This window comes from Plectropomus leopardus, chromosome 9 (assembly GCF_008729295.1).
Source record: "Plectropomus leopardus isolate mb chromosome 9, YSFRI_Pleo_2.0, whole genome shotgun sequence".
Lineage (NCBI taxonomy): Eukaryota > Metazoa > Chordata > Actinopteri > Perciformes > Serranidae > Plectropomus > Plectropomus leopardus.
Genome location: NC_056471.1, coordinates 28,754,551 through 28,781,968, shown reverse-complemented (window position 1 = coordinate 28,781,968; position 27,418 = coordinate 28,754,551). Strand labels below are relative to the sequence as shown.

Below are 27,418 nucleotides of genomic sequence, written 5' to 3'. Positions count from 1 at the left end.
ATATTGTACAACTTTTGGACTGAAGTTTTTGAGTGTCTGACATTTCATAGTTTTTTTATAATCATTTTCCTTAACGTGGAAAACACTTTATATAAACTGTGAAAAAACAAAAAACTATGCACATTTCAAACTCGAAGTGTGCTACTTCCCGGGGAGAGTACAGAAGGGACTCAGCTTCCACTTCAATCCTTTTGAGACTTTGATGCAGCATTTGAGGTGGTATAAAAATCCTTAATCCTCCTCAGCCAGACTTGCCACATATATGAGCCCAGGTTCCAGATTAAATTTCTAATGCATAATTTTCCATCTACCTATCAATCTTCTTAAAACTCTGGTCATTTTTTTTAGCAAAGAACTAATCCTTAAGCCACACTGCTGCGCCTGTGTCTCAGGTAACTGTCATTTCATCTTTATGGGCTAGCTGTTTCCTAAATCCAAAAAGCGTCTACTGTTACTGTCACAGTTTTGCCTTCCTGGTCACTGGCTCTTTTCTGCATGCCCAGTCACACACATTTCAGTCAGTCATTTTCCATTCACCCTGGTTTTCCCACTCCTCAGCACTAGCTACGCTCACCTCATAAAGGCAACTCAGTTCACCTGTTCCTTATTACTCATAGCCAACATATAAAAACCCTCTTAGGGAAGACGTCACGATGATGTCATGGTATTAACTGGAGGCAAAAAAGGAGGGAAACAAGAATCTCCACCACAGGGTTGTAGGCTAGGGTTTGACAGATTATTGGCCTGGCTGATTATTTGGGCTAATATTTGGCATTTTCCTGATTAACTGTATCTGCGTTTCATTTTAATTATTGCCGATAAAATAAATAAATAAATTCATTAAAAAGTACAAAGAAAGTATCAGCATTGCAGGCATTTAAACAAAGGTTTGTGTTGGAGTTTGCTATATTCCAAATTCTAAATATTCACATTTAGTTTTTCATTTTTATTCTAAATTCACTATGGTTCCAAATAATGGTTTCTGGTCTCACTAACAACTAATAATCTGTAGTGACCCTGAAAAACCAATATCCATCAACCCCTATTGTAGGCTACATAGGAGTCATAAAATGTTGTCTTACTATGTTGTTGCACTCCAGAATAGTTTCGCAAACACCTTGTGGTATGACTTGGACACATCTTCTGTGATATTTTGTTCGGTGCTAGCATTAAAGAAGACAATTTTAATGCATATCAGCTGCCATGGCTCATCCACAAAAAACAAGACAACTACAGTTAAATGTGTTAAATGAAAGGACTGGATGGCAATCATCAGAACAGACAGATACACATGTACATCTTGAAGGGTTTCCTCTGTTTTGTTTTGCTAACAAAGCTAATGGTAGCTGATATATTAAAACATTGGCATTATGGAAAAATTCAATATTCATCTTAATGTCCTTTCTTGTTTTGCCTTCAGCTAACCCCGGCCACAAAAAAAAAAACAAACAAAAAAAAAACTATCACACTGGTTAATAACATTGAAAGAGTCTATTCTCCAGCCACACAGTCACTCGATGTTCTTCTCCACTTATGCAACACTCTCCAGCACTTTATTCCGAATTGATTTTGCATCGTTGACCCTGCCTGCCTCTGATCTGCTTAATCTGATTCTCGGTACACTTTCCAGCCATCTATACCTAACTATGAAACCTGCTTACACATCCTAGGTTCCTATTTGCCTGTGACTGCTTTGCGTTTCCCTCCGATGATGATGATGCTACAGTGTGAGTGTTATCACACTGCTTTCCTGTGTTTTCCTGCAGTTCAGAGACTATCACCGTGTTGCCACACTCATCATTGTATGTGTCATGTGAGTACTTACCTACTGGCTTCTTGACCCCCTGTCTGGCCTGGACCTACTTACTGCCTGTCCCCTACTGATTTGTCTGCTTGGAGTGTGTGCTAACCTGGTTCCACATCTTCTGCCGATTCGACTATGTTCTCTGCCTGTTCCATGATACCATTGCCATTACCATCGTTTTTGGTTTCCTGTGTGCTGCATTTGGGCCTTAATGCCACCTGTTAAAATTATGTATCACAAGTATTACCATTAGATGGTGGAAATGAATGTGTGAGAAAAATCTGAAATACTGCACTTGCTCATAATATTCGAGCAGATGTTTCTGCAAGTAGTTAACGACAACGTCAATAATGACAGTAATCTTACAACACTAACCACACTCTATTGCGTGGTCTACAGGAGGGGCTTCACTTTTTTTAATAATACGGACTCTTGGACCATTAACTGGTGTGATGAATACTCTATAATATTAATTTCATCACTACATTTTCAGTTCTTGCAGTCATTACTGTTAGTTAAATTAATCATTCAGATTCAGTGCTCTTGGTGAAATAGAAAGAAAGTACCTCAACAATCACTAGAAATAACCTCAAAGTCCAGCAGGTGATGGAGAGTCCACATAGTCTGCATGCACATTCAATGGTATCTGCATTCAATAGACTGCATGGAGTGCACATTGAAATGCAGATCATGTGGACTAAACTGTGTGACCATGGAGTGGAAAATGTTCCCCACACCAATCAATGACTGGGCCTTTAAAATCCCATTAAAAAATATTGCATGACTGACAATGCCTTTAGTCTGCATTGACATTCAACATAGTCACATGAAATGTTAACAATTTAACATAGTTCATGGCGAGTGAAATTGACGGCTTAAAGAATTTTTCACACCCTTTGTATTATGGAGGATAATGTGAATTCTCTGTACGTGACATTACATTATAATTAAGTCTTCAAGTGTCCGTTAAGGGATGGAGATTGCCTTGTTTGTGAGGTCCATCAGGTTAATTGGTGTTTTTTATTGTCTGAAAAGGACTTATCACCAACGCCAAGGAGGTCATGTATTTGGCTCGGTTTGTGTGCTTTTGTGTCAGCTAGATTAAAATAAAAATAATGTTATGGGTTATGTTTGGACCCAAATGCAGCACACAGGGAACCAAGAATGCCTGGTGATGACTTAAAACCCAAAATTCAGTAAGGACAGGGCAGGGCAGTTCATCAGCATGTAGTTCAGTTATATAACAGGCAACAGTACCATGTATGAGCATGCAGGAGATATAGTTGTAGGGGCTGAAGATCTGGAACCAGGTAAGTATACAGTCCAGGCAGACAAACCAGTAGGGTACAGGCAGAAGGTAGGTCAAAGCCAGGCAGAGAGTCGAGAAACCAGCAGGTAAGTGCTCACAGGACACACAAAAGCAAGTGTGGCAACACTAAGCAAACTGGAGCACTCACACTGGAGCGTCATTGTTGGATGATAATGAAAAGCAGTTACTGGCAATCAGGAACCAAGGACACGGAAACAGGTCTCGTGACAGAAGGCTGGTTCGTTAACTGAGAATCAGATGATGCAGGCAGGTCGGAGGCAGGCAGGATCAACAATCAGTGTGGAATAAAGTGCTGGAGAGTCTTGCATGAGTGGCGAAGAACAATCTGGCAGAGAGACTGTGAGACTGGGGTATATATGCTGTCTGATAGTAATGAGGATCAGGTGAACTAAGTATCTTTGGTATTTGGTGCAGACACTCATGGTCCCCAGTGGTCATCTTATAGAAACTTAAATACCCTGATCTAGCGCCATCATCAAGTCATAGTTTTTGGTGTGTTGATACTTTGGTTTATGATAAAATAACTGCAAAATAAATGATATTCTCAGCCTCAGCTGTTCTTTTTGTTTAGTATGTAAATGTTAACAAGCTAACATACAATACAAAAAAATGTTTATTATCATTTAAACAAACATGGTAGCATGATCATTGTGAGCATGTTGGCTCAAAGAACCACAGTGCCTAAGAACAGCTTTACAGAGCTGCTAACATGGCTGTTTACTCTTATTCTAATATTAATGATAATCAATTGACCAGTCATGTATTTGTTACATGGACTTCAGTGAAACGTGATCTCGTCAGCTCCTTCAACATGGATTGCACTTTAGTCCTCTTTGCAAATTGTTACATTGTTGACTGTTGCTTTAATATTGTCAGTATTTTCAAATGGTTCTGGTTGTGGACTGATTTAACTGTCAGCACATCCTGACTTCAATAAGATGCCCGTATGGTCACCTCTTCTGAACACAGGAAGTGCCACACTGCAGCCGCCCATGAATGGCATATTGAATGGCATATTGCAGTGATCGACAGCAGGAATGGGACAGCACCTCACATTTCCACAGACACACTAGTCCTTATTCACTGTAAAGCACAAAGCTTCTCTCCATCTCTTGCCAGAGTCATCTGCTCTGTCAGACAGGGCATATAGAAAAAGAGTTACCTGGTTAAATGGTGCTGTCCAGGATTCAGTCAAGTTTTGGTGAATCAAAGTAAATTGCAGTTCCTGATCTCCTGTTGGAAACTGATGCAATACAAGGTCATAAGGCTAATTTTCATGAGCTTGTACAACGTCTAGCAGGACGCTAGTTCAGCTGTTGCTCATTCTCTTCATCATTTCCTCGATGTTTACATTTGTAAACCTCGACTCGGCTTACTGGCAGCTAACTTGCTAGCAATCAGCTGAGTTGAATTCCTTATCCTGATATGTGACTGACAGCTATATGCCACCATCTTACAAAGCCAACAACCTAAAAGCACCACCAAGACTTTCAAAATAAACACAAGAGGCACATTTAGCACAAATTTAGTGGAGCGGACAGATGCAACGGGAAAATTTCAGCTTCTAAGGGCTATAAAGCTGTGGCAAACAAAGAATGGGAGTTTTTGTGAAACAACCCATCGACAGACAGAGCAAGCTATAGAGCTGCTGGTTGCAGAAAAAAAATGTTCATGTATAGCCTATGAATACATAACCGGAGACCAAACACCAATCTGTGAAACTGTTTATGAACAGTATTCATTATAAAGCACTCTAATTATATGCAGCAGTGCTTCACAATTCTAGAGGCTTGTCATCAAAGCCACATTCCTAAGAGTGCTGGGGCAGTGAAACCTTTTCCTCCCTCTTTTCATTTATTGTACATGTATATATGGCAGTCTACAATACAGTAAACAACAGTGCTTCCAAAAGGCAGCAGCAATGGGTCTCACACATTCATTACAGTGTAGGAGTGCAATGTAAATCTCACAAAGCCCAGCTGCTATGAATACTGTACTCCATCAGCCATGATAAAAGCAGCCATGTTATAAAATGACAGTTTTCCTGGCACCAGTTGATAAGCTTCCCATTGATGTGCGCTTGGATATCGAACACACAAGTTTCTAACACTGAGCAAAGGCAGAGATAAAGAGGAACTCTTTATAGTTAATGATAATGGAAAATGCAGAAACATGTTTTCTGTTATCAAAGACTCTATGTACAAAAGCACAGCAAAGCATATAACATAAATAACAGAGTTGCAGGTAAGCATGAATACTTGCCTCTGTCTCTTTGTGTGTCTGCTAAAAAGCACAGATTGTTCACTCTTTAGAAGGAGTAATGATGTAATTTGTAATGCTGTGACCTGTTTGCCCCTTTCAAAGCACAAGCCTGAAAATGAACACTAGAGTATGTATGCTATTGATTATTGAGAACATGTTACTCTGCCCTTTTCTTCCTCCCCTGATGAGCTGGGTTTTGATCATGTAAGCTTTTATAATGTAGTCATGGCTAACTGGACTCACCTATTTCCTGAGTGATGATGTCTTTGAAGCACCTCTCCCTTAAAAGATTAGCTCTGCTTTGATTATATGACCGCTCCCTGGACCTAGAATTGATTTTCATATTGAGTGTCATTCTCATTAAAGACATTTATCTCTGCACCTTTATACAGTTGCATTACTTAATGCTATAATCTTGGCTGTGCCTGGATTGTGGTGATGGCTGTGCTCGTGCTGTGGCTGCACTGATGCTATACCTCTGGCTCAGCATGGATCTCGTTTAGGGTTTTGCTGTTGCTGTGGTCCTGTCTGAGGCTGTGCGTGTGTTGTGGGCCTTGGTTGCGCTTATGCAGTGATCCTGCTCGACGCCACCTTCTACTGCCATTATTATGAGTCATGCCTCCACTATTAATATACACATGGGACTGTTATCAACACTTAAAATATTTGCATGTAACATCACATGCTATCATAAATTGCATTTAATTATTTTATGTCTTTCACTATTGTAATATATCTTGCTGTTACCATTATTGCTGTGCATCTCTCCCCCTCTCTCTCTCTCTTTCCTTTATATCATTACTGTAATTTAATTGTTATTTACGACATCTTTTGCATGTCTGTCTGTCCTGGAAGAGGGATCCCTCCTCAGTCGCTCTTCCTGAGGTTTCTACAATTTTTTTTCCCCCCATGACAGGGATTTTTTGGGGGAGTTTTTCCTTAGTCAATGTGAGGGTCTGAGGACAGAGGGATGTCGTATGCTGTAAAGCCCTGTGAGGCAAACTGTGATTTGTGATAATGGGCTCAACTTATCAGGCAGTTCTATTTTTTTAATACTTGCCTCCACCCATCCAGTCATTATATCTGCATTCCTGTAGTATAGTCACATCAAAGAGGGAATTTGGGAAAAGAAAATGTGTAATGTTTGTTCCTGCCTCCCAGTTAAAGCATTAATGAAATGCTTTTAAGGAGATTTTAAAATGTTGAGATATAGTAAAAAAAGTATTGCATAGAATTTTCAGCAGATAAAGTCAAGCCCTAACGTACACCACCTGTTCAGACCCAAACAACAGACCCTATCTGGAGAACACAGTGGAGCATTAAGAGTGAGATATTTCCCTCAGAAATAGGCGGAGTCAGCGGTGATGCGGGCCTTGTGCCAGTTCGTTGTGGTGAAGAAAAAGCCAAATTGGAAGGCAAAACTCTCAATGTACCAGTCCATCTATGCCCTGACTTTCACCTATGGTCACAAGCTTTTGGTGGCGACCGAAAGAATGAGATTGCATATGCAAGCGGCTGAAATTAGTTTCCTCTGCAGGAGAGCTGGGCTCAGTCCTTTTCCAAGGGAGCTCAGAGTAGAGCAACTCTTCTTTAAAAAGGACCAGCTTGGGTGATTCAGGCATCTAATCAGAATGCCTCCAGGGTGCCACCCGTTAGAGATTTTCTGGGCATACCCAACTCCGAGCAGGCCTTGGGGTCGACCCAGAACACGCTGGACGGATTATATAGCTCATCTGGCCTGGAAACACAGAGTAAAATGTTGCTGGGCAGAATGGTGTTTGGAAAGCTTTGGTTAGCCTGTGGCTCCCGTGGCTCTGCTCCAGATCCAGATACAGGAGTTCCAACACTGCATTGGTCAGTTGTTGGAGAACTGAAAGAAGCATTGGGCAGAAGCCAAAGGATGCACGATGCTCAAGTGTCCAATGAGTTACTGAACTTTAAAAATCAAAATCTCCTTGTTGTCCCTTTGGAGTGGCTCATCACTAAAATCACATCAGTCATCCTCTTATGTTTCATCTCTGTTATCCTGGTTCTGTCACCTGCAAGGTTAAGTAGGATTTACTGTCCACGAGGATTCTTCGTACTGAATCAGACAAGAGTAGACAGCCAGAAAAGTACCATTTAATCCTAGGTGTGTTACTGAGACCTCTGTCTTGTAAGACTCACTGAGTTCACCTGTGTGCTGGTAAAGCTCCAATGTGATCCTATATCGTTTCTTCCTTTATTATATTTCTTGTTGAAACAGGACAGTGATGGATCAACTGTAGCTGTAAAAAACATTGTTCACATTACAGTTTGGGGCATTTTGAGTTTATGCAAATTGGACTATTTAAATTGGACAATAAGTACTGAAATGTGACTGACACCTCTGTCATGATCACACCTCTTCCAGCCAGGAAGAGCAAGCCCTCATGAATCAACCCAGTGGACACATACATCAAGTTAAACATGAGACGAAACAAAAGCGGACAGAGTGGGTTATTTTTAGTGCACACACAGGAATAGAAGCCTTGCTATCTAAGTTGACAGGACTATGAGTCACACCAATCACTGCCAAATATAAACTGAGGGTTACTGGAGCCCTTCATTGTTGTGCAAAGAATGCACCAACATGCATGGATGCAAAACAAAAATGAGCAACACTTCAAGGAAAGGTCACCGCCGATCACAGTGGACAATAAGGTACACCTGAGAAATAACAAACAAGTGGAGGGAAACAGAGAAAACCATGAAATCCAGTAACTAATCCACCCTAGGGATTTTCCAAATCCCCCGAAAATAGATGTTGTCTCTAATGCAATGAGACTGCATGGCCCTGAACCCGAGCTGGCTTACTTATTGTGCCTTTGCTCCATAAGATCAATAGCACTGCATGTAGCTACACAGTATACATCATAGCCTATCTACTGTACAAAGACTGGACAAAAAAACACACCGTACTAATAAAAATTATGCTTTTTGACATTATTATGGCATGAGGATGTTGAGTGGAAATGAATCATCAAGCATGAAAGAAACAGCATTTTTCTTTTGTTGCCTAATCCTATGAAAGGGAAACATCAGACTTATTCTGTTCCAACATAACCTTGCTTGTATGCTTAGCTTAAAAGCATTGTTTGCCTATTTTTAACCAGCTTTGTATCACAACAGTGTAGGAGTGTAAATGAAGTAATATGTGTAAATAAACTGTTGTAAGCTTCCTTCAATCTTACGAGCAGCAAGATCTCCCTGCTTATCTCCAAATTAAGACTTTAGCTGGCGCTAGTGCTGTTGATTGAACTACAGACTTTACTTCCTTTGACTATCATAGACACAAAAAGTATAGAAGCAAATCAAGAGAGAGGAGCCTCTCTCTCTCTAACTCAGACCAAAGTCATATGAAACTGATAAACTAATCAGTGCTGATCAAATATAAACCAAGATTCTGTAACTGCGATTTCAATTTTAGAAAGACATTTGAGTTTACTTTAACAATGAAATCAGATAATTTGTTAAGCTACCAACCAGTGGCCATATTGTCCTTTGGACAAGCAAGTCCAAAGAATCAGCAGTTCCTTGTCCACTGCGGTGCTTTTAAAGTGAGCAACAGGAATAAAAAGATACAGGGTGTCCAGTAAAAGTTTACATCAAATCAACAGCTGCATCGGCTTTAAATCCAGTGCACTCTGGTAGGTTTCTATCTCTTCAGCAGAGGCCACAGCCCTTTTATTCTGTTTCTAGTTGTCATGTGTGCCACCAGTTTCTTAAGTATTTGCGTCTTTCTACAGCATAGACCCAGCTTTATGAAAAGACCATCTTCCATGAGCAATAATGAAATATTTGTACTTATTTTTTTATTATTTAATACGGTAGGTTCTTGTCTTTTATGTTACAAGAAACTAGGCTTTGTAAGGTAAATACTAATGTATTTGACAAGAGTAATGCTATCTGGGTTGGTAAACTTGCTTCTGGTAAACTTCCTCAAATCTAATGAGAAGTATTACAACGTGCTTAAGCTAGCCTAAACTCTAATGGTGCTTAGTTATAGCAGCTAAGCTTGGTAAGACAATCACTTTTTGGGGGACAGGTTAAACTAGCGGTCAGTTGCAATAAAGAAAGCAAAAGACTAAATATGCTAAAAGTTTTGCTATCTTAAATTTTCAGAAGTTGTCAGAAGAAAATAATCTCAGTTGAGAAAAGCGATGCATGGTTAAGACTCCACACAGAGGAAATCTACCCTTTTACAATTGGTCTCAGGCACACCAAGCATGCAATATAATAATTTAATTTATATTATTTTCAGTCAACAGAGTAATAGGGGGTGAAGAAAGCATGGGTGTGATTCAACAGTTTGATAACCCATGGAAGTGTAATTTTCAAAATTTCCATTGAGTCACTTTGAACTTTGGCTTCAAAGGCAGATTAGTTTGTGACTCATTGTGACTCTGTTATATTAGAATGATACGCATGAGTTCAATAACAGAGACAGACTGATGCTCAATGAAACCAATAATTGAAAAACTGACAGCATCTATGTGGTTCATGTATCAAGGGCCACAGTGATACAAAGGGAGGCGTCAGTGGAGGGACGTTGTATGCTGCCCGCGCAGTAGTTGAAGTGAAGCTCAAAGTGGTACACAAAACATGCCTGCACACACACATACAGGAAAGCAATTAATTTTCTCTCTGTCTGATAACAACTCCCACTTTCAACCATCTGTCAGCGACTTACACAAGGTAGAATTAGGCATTCTCACTCCTCTGTGGGCTGGAACATTTTGTTGTGAATGTGAACTATAGATCAATCAAAAGAATACAGAAAGATGATCCCAAACAAGAGGTCTAAGAGGTCTTTAGGACAGGGCTGGTGTAAAAATGTTCAAACCTGCTTGATATTAAGCCAGTAGTGAGTAGCCCATCAGCGATGGTCATCTAGTTGACCAGAAACTTTCAGCTCCCCAGTGATCTTACTGATCTTTCTGATTTTACTGATCACTTTCAAAGCTTGTCTGGGTCGGACCCCAAACTACATATCAGAAATGTCGACCCCTTACAAGCCAGTCCATGGCCTCCAATCTTCAGGTGGGGCCCTTCTGGCCGTTCCAAAGTGAATGTTTAAAACTAAAGGTGACTGTGTTTTTGCCATCAGGGCTCCTCGGCTTTAAAACAACCTGCCTGAGGAGACAAGGCTGGCAGAATCCTTTGACTAGTTTCTAAATCAGTCCCTTCTTGATTCCTAGTGAAAATTTGTACCAAATATGAGGAAACTCCCTGAAGGGCATTTTTAGGTATTGAATTCATGAGAATGAGACAAACAAATGGTCATCATGAGCTTGATCTTTGAATGCCAAATTGTAATCAGCTCATTTTTTAGTCTATTTGGATGTTTGTGCCAAATCGTAAGAAATTCTGGGCTTGGCTATCACCGCAATAGAGGCACAAAAACATATTTTAACCACATTGTGATATTGCTTATTACTAATGCAATATAAGTTGGATTTAGCACCTTGACCGTGTCAGCACAGGTTGCTGATGAAAGCTATTTTTTAATTTACCAGAACATGCCATAAAACTAATACCAGTTTAGCTACTTTGCATAATATCACACCACTTTAACCCGAGATCGACCCAACTCTAGGTCTTATTCAAGACACTGAATCAGGCACTACCTGGGATGACGAGTAAATGTAATTAGATAGCTGGTAGAAGAGAACAGCAGCAGCACCCCTGTAGGTGTCCCAGGGGTAGAACTGACAACTACTGCTACAGAAGAAGCGTGTTAGCATGTTTTATCATAATTGCACAGTTTTAACATCTAAGATCCAGAGAGAGTTCTGGCTTTCTGCAGCCGCAGCACAAACGGATGATACATGCGGCATTAAAGACAAACATGTCGAGGTTTATTCTGTATGGTCGGTGCTTTGAAGCAGCCATAGGGAATACAACTTGCAGTGCCAGGGATTTGAACAGCTTGTCTTTTGGGGCGAAGTGGGAGCAATTACAATTTTGATTACCAAGACACTTCAAACTGTATCTGGGAAGAGGCTTCCCTTTTTTTCGTACTTTATTGTATAACATGCAAATTGTTTTTGGAAGCAGATGGAGAGATCAGTTCTTTGAAAACATGTGATCTGCTTTGATGTTGGATTCAAAATTATCACCACTGCACAATGGACTCGAAATGACGCAACTGTGTGCAATCATCAAAACTGAAAGCGTTATCTCTATGTGGCTTTTTTCATTCTTTACAGAACCTGTATGTCAAGGTCATGTTTTCACTGGAGGTGAAATAACAAAAACTGGATGTGTCTTTATGATACATTCATGAAACAACGCTCTGAAACTACTGTCTCAAGAACACTCTGAACTGGGGTGGCATCATTTCCATAGCATTTGACTGAAGCAGTAAAAAATCAGCAACCTGCAAATTATTCATGTGTTACAAAATATATTAAAACAATCGCAATGTTTGACAAAAAATGTAAAGGGCTAAGACAATAACGTAGTAAATAATAATCTCTGAATAACTCTGGTATCATGAAATACTGTCGCCTGACTGCAACAGGGCTGAACCAAATGCTTCAAAGCTTCAGCTGTTGTCATGATAGATGACATCTGAACGAGAATTCAAATGCTTTGTTTTTTGCTTTGTTTTTCACCAGTAAACTGGTGGAAGAACATTGAAAGGAGGTGGCAAGTTTCAGACATGAATAGGGCTGCAGCTATCGAATATTTTAGTAATCGAGTATTCTACTGAAAATTCCATCGATTAATCGAGTAATCGGATAAAATATATTTCTGTTTAGTTAAAGAGCAATTATAAATATAAATGAGACAATAAGACATTTCACCTAACAATGAACCATTGGTTTCCTTTTTTAACTACCCAGTTAGCTTTATTATGTTTTTATTTTCCACCCTCATCACTCTACAGCGCTGTGTTTTTACAGATTAAATAAAGCCTGTATGAAAGGCACGTTAGCCATGCATCGACAGTAGTCATAATTAATAGAAACCTATCTGTTAGCAAGGTACAGTAACGTTAATCTCATTAATTAGCGCTACGTTAACTTAATTTTGCCTTGTCTCGGGTGACGGTCCTCCACTCTCGGAGTAAACAGGGGGCCTTCGGTGGAGATGCTGCAGCATTGAAGACGTACTGTTGTGGTATGCAAGCGCTGTCTTACAGTGAATACACGCAGCAGTGTTCGCCTTGGTGTCCAGCTTGAAATGCTCCCACACTTTTGACATTTTCTGCCTTTTCTTTGTGCCTTTCTCTTCGCTTTCGTCGCCTTCTTCGTCGTTACCTCTACATCAATGGTTAAAACCAAACATATCCGCCGCCTCTTTCTTCTTCCTTCACGTGCGTGACGTCAGCGCGTTGTGCCGCATTAGAAGTAGTCCGGGCGAAATACCATGCTTTGAGCTGGCAAAATTAAACGATTCCTCGAGGCAGAGAAAATTCCTCGATTATTTTTTGTAATCGAGTTACTCGAATTATTCGAGGAATCGTTTCAGCCCTAGACACGAATGAGGCCAGTGTCCTCAGTGCAATCATTGGCCAAAGAAAAGGAACAGGTGAGATGGAAATACAGATATCTGCAGCTGGCATCTGTAGTCAGGCAACTGCTTTGCATAAAGTCATGCAGCCCAACCTGCGGTTTAACGGTTATTCAGTTATTAATAACTAACTGAAACATTTTGTGCTATAGTCCACCTGCCACCCTCTTTTTACTCTCTCTATCCTTTGGGTTGGGTTAAAGAGATTAAGTAGCATGCATGAATATATTACACTGCTGGGTGCAGGTAGAATTTGGTACTGGTGTTTAACACAGTCACTCTTACCAGCCATTTTGGTGAGTGGCAAATATACAGCACATGGACGCAGTCACATCCAAAATGCACACAGTGTTTAGAACGATGCACGTAATGTGGAACCAAAGTTCACAAACCCAAGTTTTGTCCGCAAACTTTTACCTGTGTGTTGTTAGATATGTGCTGAGGGCAACACAGCAAGCAGCTGATTGGTGTTCAAGTCAGCCACACCACAGTGATGCCTGCAAGTGGGCAATAAAAAACGCTGAGTGGCTCGGGAATTTGGGAAAACCATGCATTTGGCTGGTGAGCAAAAGAGAGGTAAACAAAGACCTTTAATTAACTCATCAACAATCACAGAAACCGAGTTACACTGTGTTCTATGACAGAAGTGACTGAGGGGGATTTTATTTTCATTTTTCAGCATGTGTCATCTTGAAAATAATAATTTCATTATTTACAAATCAGTGCTGTTTTCAACTGGCACTACAATAACATCTCATATCAACTCAACATTAGATCACACTGCTCAAACCATTATTTAGAGACTGGGTGTTTAAAGGGCCCCATCAAGTGCAATCACAGACTGCTCTCCATTAACATGGGGTAAACGAGTTCATGAGATTTGAAAGTACCAAATTCAAATGCTGTTTTGTTTGCATCATTGGCCTTTCATTGTTTGAAAGCACACTTAATGAACAGTAACAACAGAAACGGCTTTGATTAAAACGCTATTGAGCATTTATGATGTTACGCTGCAGGGGGAATGAAACTCTAACATGAAAAAAATACATGCTACAGGGACCAACAGGCCCCTTTAACTGATCAGTGGCCTCATGACTGTTTGTTATGTAATTGTAAAGCAGTTTAAGAAATTCAGAGTATGCACTTCTAATATGGGAGCTTATTTCTGTCCATATTCTTGCAATATACCCTGGCACTGATGAAGAGGCTCTATGCTGGATCAGTCAGTCCCTCCAGGATTGTTGCAGCATGAACTACATGATTTCACCTCATGTTGCGACGATTATAGGTTGCGATGTTTATAGGTTGGTTTTTTTTTTTGCAATTAAACTGTCACAACACGTCAAAATTGCAAAATTGTTCTGATGTGATCAAAGATTTCGATTCAAACTGGGTTGATTTCCCGGCAATGGGAAACCAGCAATGACCAACTTGGAGGGAAATGTTCCACAAATTCCAAAAAAAAAAAATGTAAAAGTTGATAAGAAAAACAAACTGAAAATGTGTTTTTTAGAAAGGGAGAGGTTATTAGAAAATATTAAAAAAAAACTATATTGTTAATTACCATACTTTTCTACTTAAAAGTATGTTACATACTTAAAAGTATGTTCATTTTCAGCACTTTTACGGGTCATTTTCTTGTTTTGTGTAATGCTTTTCTTTTCTTTTTTTCACTAACTTTCGGGTAATTTCAGACATTTTTTTGTTTGTTTATTTTTACTAATTTCTTGTAAATTTTTAGGCCAATTCTTGTTAAGTTCCTCATTGCCTTTTTGCCATGTTTTTGAAAGAAACCAACGAAGGTTTCAAAAAGTTAAACAATGCCGTTACCAGGTATATCTGACATACATATATCTATATATATATATATATATATATATAGATATATCTATATATATATAATCATCACTGTGTCAGACTCTGAGACTGAGCTGCCTTCTTCCTGCTTTCTCCAACAGTTTAGCACAAGCTTTTGCCTGTCTTAATTAGTCAAATTAGCTGTAAAGTTGTGTTGATTAACAACAATGTAAGGTCACAGAATTCTTGGGGATAAGCTGAATTTGTGTTATTTGTTGTGATCGCAGCATTGCGACAACTTGAAAGGACTGCTCATTATCATGTGTTTTGTATTATAATAGTGCGGTACCTGATGAGCGAATGGGAGCTTAGTGTTTCTCAAGAGCACTCAGACAGAGAACATTGTGTCTGCTGCAGCCAACCTGGACTTTTTAAACAACACGTTCTCTCTGACCATCACATCATCCTCCGAGGCGTTTTTTCAGCTATGCTTCCCTCTCTTTGACAATGCATGAGACAGCAACAAACTTGTTTCATCGTCCTCAGTTTGAGACCATGTGAAGTGCTCTTTGCTCAGCAATTCTCCACGTAAAAACAACCTCTCATCTTTCAGATGTCTGAATCACATTTCTGAATCTTGTGGCTTTGATGTCTTGCACGTAGCTGATGCTGATAGAGTGCTGAAAACCCTCTCAAATCCATTTCAAACCTGAGCAAATTGGTTTGATTTCTTTTAAAAATATGGTGAGAAGGCAATAGCAAGCTAACAAAAACTAAACTAGCAAGAAGTTAATAAAAGAGTTACAATAAAATTACCTGAAAATAAGCAAAATGATAACCAACAACAACAACAACAACAATAATAATAATAATAATAACAACAATATAAAAAACATAAAAAACAAGAAATTGACCAAAAAAAAATGCTAAACAAAAACAAAATTTTAAATAACAAAAATATCATGTTTAAAAATATATATTTTTTCTGGACATTTTTAAATATTATTATATATATATTTTAAATATATATTTCTAATAACCTTCCCCTGAAAAATAATTTTCAGGTCAATTTCGTTTTTTACTAATTTTTGTGACATTTCTTGCAAAGTTGGTTGCCTTTTTCCCAAAGAAATCAGGTTTGAAAGGGTTAAGAAATAATGTAAAGGGCATCTAAATGCAGCTAAAAAAACAACTGATGTCAATCCAGGTTTCAAAGGGTTAATAAAATGGGAGTAAAACATCAGTCTTAAGTTTCTGATATTGATAGTGACAAAGCTAAATTTACAAAACCATGCAGCCATACATTGAAATTTCAGAGCACATTCGGGCGACATTAAATCATAATGTCATGTAAACCCACAGGGCGGGACGTGGTCGACCCATACATGTTGCTGTCATTCAGTGTTTGTCAGTGCCTTTATGATTAATTCACGTTTTCTAAAAAAAAATATCTTGACCTTAAGCAATTTTTTCTGGGACCTGCATAGTTATTAACTATGTTTTCATTACCTTGCTTTGGGGCGTGTGCAGTGTTTCTTGCAGATAAGCAAAAGTATAGAGTTATAAAAAAATACCTTATTACAAACCACACAAACTCACAGCTAACATTAATCACATACAGAAGAGTATTCCAAGAAAAGGCACCAGTGAAAGCAAAAAACAAAAGGTCTTTGGAAATAAAACACATTAATCATGAAAAGGAGAGTTGTAAAATTGATCTAACAAGGCCAGTAAGCAAGTTTATACATGAAAGTACAGTAGAGTTGTGTCGGTAGTATTGAAAGTACAGGAGAGAAGTTATAGAAAAACTGCATAAAACACATGCCGTCCTTCATAAAGTTACACAACACTTTGCAAAGAACTTGAAGACTACTGGAAGGATTCAGTGCAAAACCTCATCAGACTAATGACTGCAGAGATTTAGATTTTAGAAATGTCACCATACTGCTCCGGCCTTTTGTGCCGCTTGCATCAGTTGGACTGTAGGAAAAAGAAAAGCTTATGTTGGCATAAACAGGGCTTATGCGTCAGCCCTGTGGTAGTCCGGTGAGCTGTCCTGGGTGTAGCCCTGATCTCGCCCAATGTCAGCTGGGATAAGCTGTGCCAGGATAAACGGATACGGACAATGAATGAATATTTTTTGTAATCGGGTAACAAATTCCTTCAGTCCAGTTTGATACAACTTTGCCACTGTACTTTAAATCTCTGGAGAGAAGCTCCAGATCAGGCTGACCTAAATGAGCATGCTCACCAGCTGTAGCTCCCTGGTAGAGTGTGCACCTCATAAAGGCTGAGTCCTTTGCCACAATTGAGGTCTGTGGCTCTTTGCGGCACCTCATTTCCTGTTTCTCCCCACTTTCCAGTCACCTTCCAGCTGCACTACAATAAAGCTAAAAGTCCTAAATAATAAACTTGAAAAGATAAGCATGCTCTGACATGCAGTTAGAGGGAAACTTCACAGATTTTCAACCAGTTTTGTAACAAACCAATATGGTTAGAATATGTGAAAGAATTGTGGTAATCTGATCAAATATTAATCAATGTTACGTTACTGCACTGCCTATTTCTCACCTAAAATGTTTATAGAAAAGCCTTCATGGCGAGAGCTTGTTGCAAGGCAGCTTTATTTGTATAGCACGTTTCATACACCAGGGCAATTCAAAGTGCTTTACAGAGCCATAAAATATGAAAACATGAGAAAAGACAAAGATTTACAATAAAAGAGATAAGGGATAAGATATAAAAGGCAAAATCAATTCAAGTCACAGAGTGATTCATAGACAAACAGCGAGATTTTAAAATCAATTCTCTGAGTGACGGGTAGCCAGTGTGATGTCGATCTTATCTCTCTTACGCGGGAGAAAAATTGTCTAGTTTTTTAGTGTGGCGAGGATAAATCCCATTCATCAATTAAAAAGCAAATTCAGATGCACTACGTGGAGTGTTTATCCTTGAGGCTTAACAAATGTGTTGAATGCAGTCCTTTTTTTTTTTTTTTTTTTTGCAGCCATACAGCGTGATCTCTGATTAAAAACAGCCTGTGTGTTACAGAACCTTTTGTACTGCTGACTTGCTCAGAATAAGTCTATCATCTCAAAGACTTTGCTTTTTTAAAATCCCATTTTCCCCATTATTGTCTTGATGTGTACCATTTAGGGAAAGCTTTGACACAAACCTACTTACACTGCTGTCATCTACAGTACATGGCTCTCTGAAGTGGGAATTAAACCAGCAACAATGGCATCCGCTACCTACCAGGCTGTATGGGGATCATCGTGATGTGTATACACCACATGGAGGAAAGATAAAAGGTGTGTTATTGGAAATGTGTTCAGCTACGCTATTTTTGCACAGTCTAGTAATTGATTGTGAAGGGTGTCACTGCTGCCTTACTTACAGGAGTTTAGCTCTTTGCTATAAATAACATAGATTTATTTCTGTTGTCTTTGATATTTCTGAAGACAAATAAAAAGCCCAGAAGCGGTCAAGGATCAATAGTTTATTGACCAGATGATGATGTATAAGGCAGAGAAGGTAATGGAGTTATTACAAGGCATTTCAGAGAGCGTGTCAGATCGTGTTTGTAGTGTTTGAGCTGTGTGGCTCCTCTAAACATTGAGCCCATCAGAAACAGGAGAAGAGGAGCAATTTTAACAATATCAAAACAGAAGATAATGCTCTCTGTATCCGCTGGCCTCACAGCCAGGCTCACAGTTTAGCCCTCTGTTAACCGGAGACAAAGGATCACGATTGCGGCTTCAAGTTCACTTTTATTTAGCAAATGTTAGCAAGACCCACAAATCACAGTGTGTCTTTCACCTCGGTCGACACCGCAACAACCACCTCACTGGGAGAAGAGCGGGCAGCAGCTCTGTAGACGGACCCCTGTAACACCTGCCAATGTAAAAGCCCACAAACGTAATAAACCACAAACGTAATGCCGCTCTGCAGTGGACTTCATCTACATATTACGAGTTAGGTATCCTTCTGTGTCTGAATGGGGGTTGTAGCATCCCCCAGTGTAATAACAGCCTACAAACATAACACAAACATTAAGCTTTTAATCTAACAATTCCACAAACGTAATAGCGGGTACCAACATGTAACAGCTATTACATTTGCTGGGATTTGTTACATTTATAGGAAGGTGAAAACCTTCAGCTTTCAAAATTGCAACAACTTCCCACAAATGTACTATGAAAATGAAAAATTGTTGTTTGTATATTTACTTATACAGCTGCCAATGGGTTCGAGTCAGCTCATTATAAAATATCAGGGGTTTGGGCAGAGCGGGTGAAAAGTGTCAAAGCAGCGCTCTGAGTAACTTAGAAATAACGTTTTGTGCGATAAAGGCTGTGCATTAACAAGTCCACCTTCTACCTTAACATTTCCCTTCTCTGTCATTCTCTCTCTTATTCTCAAGCACGTATGCAGCTTTATCATTCCTGGCCAGTGCACAGGATTGTTTTGAGGCATGTAAATAAATAGATTTATGTTCTGCATAAGCAGACACCTCTGTAATGATGATCTCTCTGCAGCAGGTTCATCCGTGTTTCAGTAGCATACCAGTTCAGCACCACGGACAGCGCAAGAACAGGTCGCCCTGCCGAGACCCTGACAGGCTGAAAGGTCTCTCAAGAACGTCACACACTCTTAAGAACATTCAGTTCAAGTTTGGGTGGGTGGGGGTTTCAAAAATTTCTAATATTCGTGGGATTATTACATTAAAAGCTTCATATTTGTATTACATTTGTGGGCTGTTATTATGTTATAGAATACCAAACTCAGAATATATAGACAGAAGTCCGCTGACAAAGCAGCAACATGTGACGAGTTGGCATGAGAACGTGTCGGATGTGAGCTGAGCTCAACACTGTGGCTTGCATAAAATAACACTCTGCTAAATGTTTGCCTTTTCCCAATTTTCTGCCTCCCCCAGCTTCAAACAGTTCCTTTCTGCCCAAAAACTGCTTCCCTCAGGGGTCGAGGAGTCACTTATACCCATAACAGCCTCTTATCTTTTGGTACCAACTGTGCAAATGTGAGTGGAGAAAAGGAAGGAATGGTCGAGCTAACCAGTGAGGAGGAAAGTTCAAGAGGACAACAAACGAAAAATGTCCACTGAGGCGCTCATGCCACAGCTCATCTGAAACTGCAGCGCTGCTGAAGCTGACTGATAAACGGGCAGACCACAGCTGGAGCATGAAAGCTTTAATCTCCAGTCTGATCTATTTTCGTGCAGGAAAGTGCAGGAAAAAAAACACTGATTTCTAGAAGTTGTAAGACTATGAATGGGAAATTGTACTTTCTGCATGATGATGGAAAAAGAGGTTCAGAAATACTATTAATTCTACGCCTGAACATCAGTCAGGCAAAACTCTGCACTGATGTTCCTGCAAGTAATTTCCTCCATCCAATGTGCTGTCAACATGACTGAGCAGCCGCTTCCCTTTAAAATGACGGCACCCCTTTATCCAGTACACCACAGAAACCTGATCTTTTCTTTTGGCTGTCAGCAGAGGAAAAGACCAATCCTGTGAAAGATCACATCAATCTGCTGCCAACAACAGTCAAGAGAGCTGCTAGGTTTGATCAAGCCTCAGACAGCAAGAATTCAACAATGTAAAAACTTTTTTACCTCTCTTCACTTCGCTAACAAGCAGCTAGAGAGAAACAGAAACTCAAACTCCTGCCGTCTCTGCATGAGAGCGCGGAGCCGCTCAGCAACGAGAGACTTTCTGTCAGTGTGGCTCTCTCCTCCGTCAGCGCAGTGAAAGGCACACTGACAGAGAGCCAAACAACAGCTGCACAGATTGTCAGTCTGCAGAGGTCAGCAGGCAGAGAAGAAGAGTTACATATTCCACCTCTGCAGCGGGGAGAAAGGCGAGGAGGAGGTGCTTGCTGAGAGGTGGCAGGCGGTAACGGGGATTGTTGCAGTATTTTATAGGTGTCTGTGCCTGGTGGAATCTGTGTTTTAATGCTATTTATTTTTCCAACACAAAGGCTGAACAGGGAAAAAACACCTGTGAGGGACACAGTCGTTCATGAGGTAATCAAATAAGGCTTCGCTTAACAAATAATAAACTTTCCACTGTGTAAAATCAGGTTCACAAAGGCACTCGAGATCAACTCCGCAGGCTTTCTAAAGCTCAAGCAGGTTAGCTTAAGACTTTTACGAATTTTTTAATGCCACTTAACTTATTTTACAATAACCAAAACTTAAAATGAATTTGAACCAACATCAATTGCTTAGAGTTAGGAATGTCAATTCAATATAACATGATTAATTATTACTATTATTTCATTTTTGTACGAATTAAAAAGTTAGGTAATTTCAAACTTTCTGAAATGTAAAACAATGTAATTATGTTATCATAAAAATATCCATTTCTTGGTTTTATGTTTTGTTTTTTTCATTTGATTTGTTTGTTGTAAATGTATATGAGTGTTGTTGGTTCTTCTACCCTGATGTGATTGATGTTTAATTCAGTAAATTATATATATATTAAAATAGATATTACAAGTTATTTTTAGATTTTACAATGAAACATCTAAAAAAAAGTGGTGCATAATATCCTACTTCACATCTGAGCATTTTTAAGACTTTTGAAAGACTGATTTAAGACAATTTAATACAAATTAAGGCCTTATATATAGATTAATTAATTTATTGCCTTTTAAGATTTTTTAAGGATCTGTGGGAAACCTGCTTGAGTGAGTTATCCATAAAAACCCTTAGAATCAGAGGGGTCACGTGGAAGAAAACAAGACTCGGCGAGACTATACTTGGGTGCAGCCATCTGCACTAACAGTGTATCCTTGATCAAGACATTTCATATTCAGTGTAACTGGCACAGGGAGCTCTGAATTAATGAGTTTTGGTTATTTGAAGCTTTCACAAAGTCACAGAGGAAGATGAATGTTCCCTACAAAAATGCTGATATTTGGAAGGATTAAAACAATTATTTTATCAAACTCCACTGGAACAGTACTATGTTTTTTACAGGAGAAATACACCATACAGAAACATGGGTTACTCTGTGCATGACAGTTTTCACCTGGACGTTGCTACAATAAAAACATTTTTTCTGCCTCCAATAGCTGTCGGCATAGAGTTTTCGTGTTGTCTGTCCATCTATCAGTCCCATTTTCATGAATGTGAAATTCCCCCTGCAGGGAATCCAATCCAGCTCCATGCTGATTTCACTTTCAAGAGTCCTTTTAAGTAATTATAAAAAAAACTGGACAGTGAAAAGCCAGATAAGGACGAGCTCCTGCTGATGCAAATCTGCTTCATTATTTTTTTCACTGAGGTTACTCAAATGAATACTCAAGTTTACCCACAAAATAACCATTTATATATCAATTACTCATGCTGCTTTTGTGAGGAAAGGTTTTTCTCGCATGCCTCCAATCAAACAAAGAATTAATAAAACAGCAAACAATTACTGTTTCCTCCTCACTGGGGTTATAACTTCGATTAACTGAAGTTACTAAAGACCACATTTAACAACAACAATAAATTATCGGTTTAAAAACTCTCAAATAACTTGTGCAGCGCAATCAAGTCTCATGTCGAGTCATATGATCAGTATTTGATTAAGGAAATAAAAACTTCCTGCAAGACATCCGTTTAAGGTGCTTAAAACTACACATGCCATAGCTTATTTTCTTCTTTCTTCTTGCAGTTTTATTCAAATCTCCACCTCTCGCTGCCTTTTTCTGCATCCGACCAGCTTCGAGGTCGCATGGCTCTCAGTTATTTATCAGTTGGCGGTCTGCCAAATGGAACAGTGAATACAGCCAGGATTCAAGCTAATCCAAGGACCTCAGTGAGCGAAGCAGCAGACATTAATAATGGGATGCTTTTAGATGTGCTTTACACCATTACATGAGTCATTTCAATAAAAGCAATTTAGAGTAGCTGAGAATTTGAGTTTTTTTAAAAATAGTGAATTATTGTAGATGAGTCGCTTCATTTGTTTATTTCTACTTGTTTGGCAAAGTTGTGGGTAGTAAACAAAGATTACTGCTCTCTCGTTAAAACCTAATTGGTGACACTGATATGATATCTGGCAAGTCTTGGATTTTAAACGTAGTACGTTTTTTCAGATGTGTCGACAGCCTGCACACCAGTAATTATGCCTCAGGTTCCAATTAGATAAACAAACCAACAAACAAATGTTACACTTGATCGGCCACTGCTGTGATTAAATGATCAGCTTCTCTTCTTTTGCAAACACGGAGGAGAGAAAAACATTACATATATATACAAATAATGCCGAAATATCTCCCAGATGACCGGCAGTACCAATGCATCAACCTTATTTCTGAAAAATAATGATTTGTCCGTGATTTTGGAGGAGTGAATCAGAGCAGTAGCTACTTTATGTCACTTTGTGTCTTTTGCAAACCATGTGGTTATGTCGCTGAATTCTACCAAAATTGAACTCGAATTCAAAAGTGAACTCATTGGAGTTACAGTTTGTTAAATCTGTTTCTTCAACAGTATGATTTCTAGTTACTGCCCGCCTTTAGCAGCGCAGGCGGCACTGAATTTTAAGCTTGGCGATTGGATATTTCTCACCAAAATGCAACTGGCTTGCTTAGTTCCTGTGTGCACAAGCTCGTACTGTTGACTTATAATCAAAGATATTTTGGGAGTGGAAGAGGCAGACAGCATGTTTCGGGCTGCCTCGCTGAACACAGAAGCACTGAGAGGGTTACATTTAACACAGTTTGAGATTTTATTTTCTAAATGTAATAGCATCGTGTGGTTTAAAAAAAAAAACCCAAAGCCCCCCAGCCTCACACTAGGACTGCCTTCTTTACAAAAACCACCAAAAACCTTGGCTTCTAACCAGGGTTTAATCAACACCTTCTAAATAAAAATTTAACATGAATGAACTGAACAAAGACGGTGAGTTTTTCAGGGTCCCTGTATTGGATTGTATCACAATGTGAAGGAATGGTTTGACTACCTCTTGAAAGGTAACCTCGAAGTCAGTCTCTTACTGAAAAAGCTCATTTTCCCTGTTGTGGACAGAATAGAAACAGTATTACACTGACTCTTTGAGTAAAAGTGCACCTTGTAGGTTTTCTGAAGGCAAGGTTTTCTATACAGCAGCAGAGAATATAACAACATTTCTGTTCGACACATAAAACACAATTTACTGAACACTACTTCTCATTGCTAACCTGCTTCTATATGCCTGATGTAAGAATACATACCTACTCTGACATGTGCAATAATGGAAATGATTCAATATCCACAAGCATTTCCAAACAGTTTATAACGTAGTTTACCCCATTTGTCGAGTCAGGGATAAGTATTATGGGAGGGGTAAAATGCCACCAGTTCAACAAACTGAAGCTGTAGAGCAGGTTACTGCACCACGGCAGTGGACAGCTCTTTTACTTCAGTAAATGTAGCAATACACCACATTATAATAATACTCCAAGACAATTTTTAGTCATGCATTTACACTTTTCCTAAACTGACATTACCGCCTCATATTTGTATGCCCCCACGGACCAATCAAGTTGTAGTCACAGTTTACATCCATGTCTGTCCAGCTATGTAGACAATGCTTCAAATATCAACACGGTCTATCTCCAAAGTCGTCCTCCCTGAAATTGTCCAGCAAGAAGGCATGTCAGACTGAACACTGGAGAAAAAAACAAATTGGTGATTCAGTGTGAACATCAGGCTGTCTTATCGCACCCTGCTGCACTTGTGCTTGTTCTGTCTGAACGCTTAATCACATGCATGCTGTGGAGTCCTCAAGTGGGACAAGAGTTTTTGGCTTCTCACTCCCCCGAGGCAGGCGGCTATTTTCAGCTGGAGTTTATGACTGGTCTATGACAGAGTGAGAAATCTGCATCTCACTCTGAAGTTATGGAATCATGAAACCATTAAATTCTTCCGGGAAAAGCCAATAATGACGGAATAATGCTCTAGCTGTTTTCATTAAATCTGCTGGCTCAGTCAGACACCACAGTGTAGCTTGAGAAGATGGAGCAAAAATAAATAAATAAACATCTTTCATTAATTTTCTGTTCTGTGGCTTCAAGAATTTAAGTGATTTGGCATTTTGCACTATGCCTCCTTAAAGAGATGCACTTAACCTGAACTCTTATCCAGAGGAAATAAGGGGCTCGGTGTCTTGCTCAAGAATGCTTGACAGTCAAACTGCCTTTTTATCAGTGTCCCTAAAACTCAAAGATGAACAATGTGAATCCCCTAAAAAGAGTTATATACAAAAGGTCTGGTGTGAATAGCCTCCTTGCAAATACAGAGGAAGAGGAAGTTTCCTTCATGGTTAGAGATACATTTATTCATGCCCGATAACTAATTTCAAGAGATGTTTCTGACATTTGTTTGTCGTCATTAAATTTTCATTTAAAAATTTGCGAGATTAACTTTTAAAAACAATAAGCAAACTTTGCTTCTGCAGATGAATAAATTAAACATAAGTAATGAAATGAATTAAATTTAAACAAAAGCATAAGTCTGATTTTCAGGCGTGTTGTGTGATGAAAAACATGCTGTTTAGAGCCAACCTATGCAGCTGAAAAGTGTATCACTTATATTATTAACTGTTTTGTGTTGTGATTTTTAAGGTTTTTTCCAGGGATATTTCTGCTAAATCTATTCTAAAGGTCAGAGTTAGATGTGCACTATGAAAATGTGAATTTAAGGGTTATGTTCATTAAATCTGCAGTAATTGCTTTTTTTGTGGCCACTGGGCAACTTCAACAAGCTGCAAACACAACAATGATAATTAACCAAACTAAGGGTGGGTGATACATCAGATATACCCTATGTTTCTTGGGATGTATAAATTAACTATACTACGAACATTGAGTGTAAATTCTCACTTCATTTTTTTTTTTAGCCACCGGCATGAGACAATTTAGATGTATTTTGCAACTATGGAGCATCAGCATGACTTGAAAATATTATTAATATATAAACTGGAGAGCTGTTAGTTTGTTTCCAACTCACAGTGAACAAAAATTGTTGGAGGCACTGTGGTAAAAGTTTAGCTTTCCACTCACTGCTTACATCCAACCCTTGACAAGAAAATTCAAGTTCACAGCAAAAACATCAACATCTCTGACCCGAGATGAGCTGGGTCAGTGGAACCAGTGTTGGTGCTACCACTGGTCTCTATTTGTTGGGAGGGTGCAAGTGGGGAGGGGGGGGGGGGGGGGGGGTGACATGCAGCAAAGGGCCGAGGTCGGACTCAAACCCCCGGCCGCTGCGGCGAGGACAGAGCCTCTACACATGGGGGGCCTGCTCTATAATCTTATTTTATTTCACTTTATTATTTAACAGTAGCTGCTTTAACACATTTAATGATTTTGGATGTTAGTAGTCTACAGTCGTTTAGAGGAAATTTCAAAATATCTATATATATATTGTGTATCGCGATATAGCCTAAATAGATCCTATTTTAGTTTTCAAGCCATATCGCCCAGCTCGATAACAAACTGTTGCTTCTTTTCTATGTAGAGATATGAAGAAACATTAACATTCACATGCTAGTTACCAACTTTGTCCACCACCTTTCCAGCACCAAACAGCAGACAATGTGTTATTAGGGCTGCCTTCAACTAGAAATGAGGTAGATGAAAGAACTGAGTTTCCCTTTTTACATTACACTAACAGTGGTGAACCTAAGGTCAAAAATCACTGTTTAATGTCAGTGCATTATCTGTTTTCAGCCTTTATGTTTTATTCATATCGTTTTGGTCACAGTCAAATTTCCTCCCAGTGTTGACTGTTTTGCTACAGCCAGCTGCAGCACCTCGATTTCATCCACTGATTTATTCTGTTCTGTTTGATCTACAAGAGATTTGCTGCCATTCAGTGTGATTCTGTCGAGGCAAGCAATTTCACAGGCCGACGTTTAACTCGGAGAACATTAAATGGGTTAAGGATTCATGCTAGAGATTGCACCTACATCAATGGATGTTGACGTGGATGTTGCTCCTGCTGCATGGGACCAGATTTTTTTACTAATAGAGTGAAGAACTGTGTTTAAATCAATCAGCACCCAGCTAGGTATACTTCTGAGTGGGACAAGAGGACCGTTAACAGCTGTGTCAATTTCTGTAATCCTGAGCTGTAATTGCCAACAATGAACTTGTTTCGAATTTGAATTTGGCATATTGCTAAATATAGCTGGAGACAGGAAAACACATTTTCCATAAACCATAGACTTCATAAGCCACCAGCACTTAGTGGACACAGAGCTGACATCAGCTCACAATCCTCCCTGAGGGACAAGAAAATCGAGCCTGGGGAACAGACAGAAGTCAGGGGAATTCAGGGCTGTCATTTATTATAATTTGACAGCTGTTTTATAAGCTGCACCTGTTCCAGCACCGGCGTCATGATTGATTATCGTCTCCTCGAGTCAAATTCAGAAAATCAGTCATGTGTGAGCCTTTTTTTCTGATGATCAGCAAAGGTGAGGAGGCTTCGGCATTAAAAAGTTTACATTATAAAACTATCGGCTTTCCTTAGATTGAAAGTGCGTTTAACTTTTATCATCGGCTAAATGTCTTTCTAAGTCATGCAGCTGCAGTGTCAGTGTACTTACAGAATGATATATTACTGGACATGCTTCATCCTCTTTTCAACAATTCAACATCAAAGTCTTCAGAGGATTGGTACT

General features: G+C 39.2%; 1 protein-coding gene across 1 annotated transcript in view; it reads right to left on the bottom strand.

Annotated features, from left to right (window-relative positions):
• Nucleotides 1-27,418, bottom strand: part of rxfp1 (relaxin family peptide receptor 1) — a 71,045-nt gene that overhangs the window by 28,227 nt on the left and 15,400 nt on the right. The window lies entirely within an intron of this gene.